We start from the raw sequence: 6,848 nt of genomic DNA, 5'->3' as shown, positions 1-6,848 counted from the left end.
GAAATTAAAACCCTTTTTTGTGTGTGACCACCGGTCCAAAACAGAAATAGACATGTTATTGAACGCAACAATAAAATTTGTCTTTTTACAGCTTCCAAAATGGTCCATGCTTTATGTACTCATTTGTTTCATATTCTACTTTTTCTCAATCTGCCAAAAAGCTAAATAGCAACATTCCAAATCCTGTTAAATAAAGAGTAAAATTAAGAAATGTAGGCTGTCTTAAAGGGGTCCTTGATTATAATTTCACTTTTTTTTTTAACTTTAGTTAGTGTGTAATGTTAGCCTGACGTCGTCATCCTCAGATTCTAGTCAGAATATGAGTCTGATGCTGCTCCATTGGGCTGTGATTATGGGGTGTGTCGCAACCGAACCAGGAAAGAAAATGCCTCTGCACTCAATTGGATAGACCTACAACCAATCAGAGCAATGGTGTAAGTGACAAGTGGCGTATAGTTGTCAACAGAACTCAACTGCACGTACGCTGGAAGAAGTAGAAGAAGAAGATGAGTATAAACGATCTTTGCCGGTGTTGTAAAATAATTTAAGGATGCACGGAGTACTTACTAACACGATCATCATTTTGGAGAGAAATAGTAAAGGTGAATGCATATACGAACAAGTTCTCCGTTTAGGATTCGAACGAATTCAACCCAAGCGCTCTTTGGTGATGTGGATGATTACGTTACTGTTGATCATCTTGCCATCATCGTATAAAGCCCACCCTGACAATTTGATTGGTCCGAACCATTGGGCTCTGGTTTGGGCATAGTTGCTCCACAACGGATCAAGTCCAGGCCGAACTTTCCGACCTCAAATGTTGTGGGCGGGGCAAAGTTCGTCTGGAATCCAGGCTAGTGTAATAGAGACAGAGCGTATTTAGGCCACGCCCACACCGGGGGGGAAACAATCCAACGCTCTCCATTGACTTTGCATTGCGGGAGGCTGCCTCATTGTCATTTCGGACTTATAACAAAAAACAGAACAATGTCTAAAAGCTGATATGTGACAGCAAACAAGCTAAAAAACACAGAAATAAGTTTTTATAAGCTGTTGACTCAAAAAAACGAGCGTTTAAGAAGATAAAAGTGGATACAGGCAATACGAAGTGAAGCTTCAGCAGGATGAATGGGTACATTTTGGGATCCTGACACTCAGTATGTCTCAGTATGTGTATGTGTGCAGTAAACATTTTGTCACTGTTAAGTCAAATATCCAAATGTCTGTTTTATATATTATATTTACTGTCGCTGATCACGTTCCCCTCTAGTCGCCGTAGTTCTCAGTGTAATATGACCTATAGCGCTCTGTCTCAATGGCCTGAATCCACTTTTTTGTACTTAAACGCTCGTTTTTTGGGTCAACAGCTTATAAAAACGTCTGGGTTTTTGCTTCTGGGTTTTGTTTAGCTTGTTTGCAGTTCACTTTGTCACATATCAGCTTTTATACATTGTTCAGTTTTTTGTAATAAGTCCGAAATGACAAGGAGGCAGCCTCCCGCAATGCAAAGTCAATGGAGACGGTTTGATTGTTTTCCCCCCCGGTGGGCATGGCCTTCAGATTATGACCCGTGTCGCACTGTCTCTATGTTGCTGTTTGAGCATAAACAACATCTGCAAAGTTATGACGCTCAAAGTTCAAAGCAACAGGAGATGTTTTCTTTTACAGAAATCTCTTTTTAAGGACTACAACAAACGGCTGGTAGGGACTACAACGAGCTTCTTCACGGGTGAGTGACATCATTAACCCTAAAATTTGCATAAACCCGCCCTCGGGAACGTGCAACAAAGGCCATGTTGGGCTGCTTTAGAGATGAGGAAGAGTTGTTGTAGTCAAGCACATTTGGGAGTCGCTCAAGCTGTCGCATCCGTCGTTTAACATTTATTGCAATACAGTACGAACACAAATGCAATAGCATGTCATAAAGCAAGATGACACCATGGGCCCTATTTTAACGATCTGAAACGCAAGTGTCAAAGCGCGAAGCGCAAGTAACTTTGTGGGCGGGTCTCGGCGCTGTTGCTATTTTCCCGGCGGGATAAATGGCTCTTGCGCCCGGCGCAAATCTAAAATGGGTTGGTCTGAAGTAGCTTCATTATTCATAGGTGTGGTTTGGGCGTAACGTGAATAAACCAATCCGAGCGTCATCCAACATTCCCTTTAAAAGCAGGTGCGCAAGTTCCATTATGGATTGCTATTATTATGGCGTATTTACCAGGCGCACGCCAGGAGCGGTTCACAGCCGAGGAGACTGATGTTCTAGTAAGAGCAGTGAAAGACAGAGAAGTGAAGTTGTAATGTTGTACATTATGGTAAAAGTGATTTCACAGTCTTTTTTTTTCAGTCTTTCAGTTTTTTCAGTTTTTCAGTCGATTTTTTTTCCTGGTTCTTGACGGACAAACCAATTTGTCAGGTGTCCTTATATACATATATGTCTTGCCACTATTGGGCAAACAGGTCTTATCCTTAATTATTACAATTAGCCTGAATCATTTGTAAACTAAATTTATGCCTATTTTTTCACATCTTCGTGGCACACCACAATGATTTCCGTCATCTCATGTGTTAATATTTTTTTAGTGTAACAATTTATGATTTGCAAAAATAACTGTTGCACATGATCCTTCAGAAATCATTCTAATATGATGATTTGCTGCTCAACAAAAATGTCTGAGAATTATCAATGTTCGAAACAGTCATATTCATGTCAAAATGATGTTCAGTACAAATTATTTTATTAACATGACAAATATAATATAATGGTCACACTTTAGTTTAGTTTGAGAAGTCCAATTCTCACAATAACTAACTATTAGCTACCTATGACTTATGCCTCAATAAACTCCTAATTACTGCGTATTAATAGTTAGTATAGAAGTGTTTAAGTTTAGGTATTGGGTGATTATGGGATGTAGAATATGATCATGCAGAATAAGGCTTTAATATGTGCTTTATAAGTACTTATAAACAGCCAATATCCCATAATATGCATGCTAATAAGCAACTTTAATAGTGAGAATTGGACCCTAAACTAAAGTGTTACCATATATATAATATATTGTGGTTCTTCTTTATAGTCTTGAATAAAAATCCACTGACAATGTCAAATGCATATTGGCAGCAAACAAAGAAATGAAGTTTTATTTAACTTGTATTCTAATGAGGTTGTCATTGTAAAAGTAATTATGCTATTAAGTGATTATATTTTTCAATAGCATTACAACAGTTTCACAGTAATAAACTGTTTTATTAACAAATGTGGTATGAGAGTATTTTTCTTCAGTAACATAGCCTTTTTTGTCAGACACCAGGCTGACATTATTATTTTATTATTATTATGATTCACTTTATTCAAGGTTAAATTGGTCCATCACCGTGCAACAACATACAATCACTTGTTCACCTTCAAAATGTATTTACTTTCTCGATAGTGAGAACTTTTCCCAATTGGAAGATGTGAAAGACAGACAGTGCAGATTGGGGCAGGGCGAGGTTTAAATAGAAGTGGTAATTTTCTGTGCTTTTGTTTTACTGTGCAGTAATATGTGCCTCTGTGGCGAGTGTCTGGCAGAGATCAGACCGGTGGTTGGGATGGACATTTATACAAGGCCTGCACAGTTAGATAGAGTTTAAGGCTACTGTACAATATGACTAAAATATCACACGTCACCTTCTTTGAGCTTTTCCACCATTAATGAAGCTGCATTTCCTCTTCAATGCCTCCTCACAAACTACCAGACACCAAGCCACTCAAACGCTGATCACATAAAGCCAAAACACACTTTTAGATCAAATTTAAATAAGGATACAAACAAGGAAACAGCTACCAGCAACAATATACAAACAACTACACCAGCCAAATAGGCAGTGAAATTCAAAACACTGAAACAAACAAACATTGATTTGTCTCAGATTGAACTAGGCTCAAATGTATAACAAGCACTGCAGTTCTTTTGAGCAGAACTTAAAGGTCCCATGGCATGAAATGTTCATTTTATGAGGTTTTTCAACATTAATATGAGTTCCCCTAGCCTGAATATTGTCCCCAAGTGGATAGAAATGTTGATCGGTGTAAACCCGAGTTCTGGCTGTCTTTCTCTGCCTTTGAGAAAATGACAGGCCAGACGAGCCAATCCTGAAGTCTCCTGGTTTGACGTCCAAGCAGGAACAGTTTCCTCCCTTTCCTCCACCCAGAGAATCTGGCACGCCCATGCAAATGCTCGAGAGATCATGGGTTGTGAACGAGTGAATGCTGGCAGTTTCTCAGTGTTTGGATGTACAAATGAAAAGAGAAGTCTTTTTTCAGTTCCTTCTGATCTGTGATCAGTAATTTCTGATGTGTAGCTAATTATTTATTATTCGTGCACACAATGCGGCTTCTCTCTCTCCAGACAGAACGGTGTTTTCTATCTTGTGAGTCAGTGTTTTTGTACGTCCTCGTCGCGTCTATCGGTTCTAAAATGTGCATACAGTCATGAGTTTCTGCTCAACATCGGCCTCACACACGCCGAAGCTCGGACTGCACTGGCCGTTGGCCTTCAACATCCCCGACCCCCAGTACTGCATCTGGCCCACAGCGGAGGCACCAAACGCGGGTGAGATTAAGCAGAAGGGGGGTAAGCGTGAGCATATCCGGGCTAGCCAGCCTAGCCCCACAATAAACTGGATTACATTCGATTACTGCTGTTGTGTCTTTGTTTGCGCAGTGTACTCAACGCGCGTCACTGACGCTTTTGTTTTATTTTAAAAATAATGCTATTATCAACACTTACTTTTAACTCGTTCATCTCGACAGCTGTAATGGTACTTTGCATGTGTTACAAAGTTGGTAATAATGATGAAGACGGACTCGGTGTGACTGGGACTCGTGTTTATTCAGAACTCTCAGATACAAACACAATAAACTCGCGCTGACTGACAGCGCTCTCATAACTCAGTAGTTACTATAAATAACTTTGTTAGCAATCGCTGAGCTCCGTCTCTGGTACATTAGTGATGTCCGGTTCGCGAACGATCTTTCTTTTGAACCAGTTCTTTTTAGTGAACCGAATCAGTTCACCAAATCGGACTGAATCGTTCTAAATGGTTCGCGTCTCCAGTCAGCGCTGATCCATAATTTACTAAAGTTACTAACTTTCTGACATGAGTGACAGCCCCTCCGACTAGAAATAGACTAATAACCTGAAGTATATGCTGTAACTACAACAGTTCAGACATGCTGAGAACTGATGTGAAGTGAACTCAGGTCCATCTGTCTCTCTGGCAGCAGCTCGTGCCTCGTAGACCTCGTTAAACCACGCCCCCTCCGCTCATTTAAAATGCAAAGATGTCAGCCAATCACAACAGTGGGCGTTTTTACTGAAGTCTCACAGCAGACACGCCTCTTGAAGCAGGGCATTCAGCCACAGGGCAAACAGCAGTATAGAAAAAATGCCTTTTATTTCTAAATTATGACATTTTATGATGTAAACGTCATACTAACAATATAAGTACACCTCAGGAAACATTATAAAATAATAGAAAAATGCCATGCCATGGGACCTTTAAGACAAGAAGCATTGGGTCGATCTGAATTCAGATGATTTCACATTTGTGCTGTAGTGTGTGGTCTTAAAGGGTTAGTTCACCCAAAAAAATTAAAATTCTGTCATTAATTACTCACCCTCACGTCGTTCGACATCTTCAGAACACAAATGAAGATAATTTTGTTGAAAGCTGATGGCTGAGAAAGGCTTCAGATAGGCCTCCATTGGCATTCAGTACATTCACACTCACAAGACCCATAAAAGGCACTAAAAACGTTGTTACAAAGTCCATCTCACTACAGTGGTTCTACAATAATTTAACGAAGCGACGATGTTTTTGTGCGGAAAAAAAAAATCTAAATAACGACTTTATTCAACACGTCCTTGTTTTCCGTTTTGGCCTCTGCCGTGAACTCACAAAGCACCATGACGCATGCGTGAGAATATGACGTAGCGCCGGCGTTCGGGAATCCATGAAATGCACACTTTAGCCCCATTTTGAGCACTAGGCCAAGACCTAAAGCACGATCAATGTAGAATTCAACAGCTTAGATACGGCGCGTCTTCCTCTGCTTGTAAACAAATCTCCTCTTCTCTTCCGGGTCATGTGTCCGAACGCCGGATCTGCGTCATATTCTCGCGCATGCGTCGTGGTGCTTCCCGAGTTCACTTCCGAGGCACACACGGAAGACAAGAACTTGATGAATAAAGTCGTTATTTAGATTTTTTTTTGTGCACAAAAACTATTGTCGTTGCTTCGTAAAATTATTGTAGAGCCACTGTGGTGAGATGGACTTTGTAACAACTTTTTTTGTGCCTTTTATGGGTCTTGTGAGTGTAAATGTACTAAATGCCAATGGAGGCCTATCTGAAGCCTTTCTCAGCCATCAGCTTTCAACTAAAATATCTTCATTTGTGTTCTGAAGATGAACGGAGGTCTTACGGGTGTCGAACGACATGAGGGTGAGTAATTAATGACAGAATTTTCATTTTTGGGCGAACTAAACCTTTAAGACAATTTTTTTAAGCTCTTGGTCTTGTCTTGGTCTCGACCACATTTGTCCTCGGTCTTGTCTCAGTCTCAGACTTAGAGGACTCTGGATTTTGTTTCAAGACCAGTCAAGACCTTGTCTGGCTATCACCAGACCAAGCTCAATCTTTTAAGATTGAACATTGGTCTGGGGAATCTGCTCTGAATTTTCTACTGCACAAGAGGCGTGATCAACGCGCATAATTTAAATGACTCTGTATGCAATTGGATAGTCCTTCAACCAATCAGACCAACGATCCATCGCTTCTCGATCCGTCAATGTGTTAAACCCG

The sequence above is a fragment of the Gobio gobio genome, assembly GCF_949357685.1.
Source record: "Gobio gobio genome assembly, chromosome: 20".
In the NCBI taxonomy this organism is placed as follows: Eukaryota; Metazoa; Chordata; class Actinopteri; order Cypriniformes; family Gobionidae; genus Gobio; species Gobio gobio.
Note: the sequence above shows the minus strand (reverse complement) of the source record.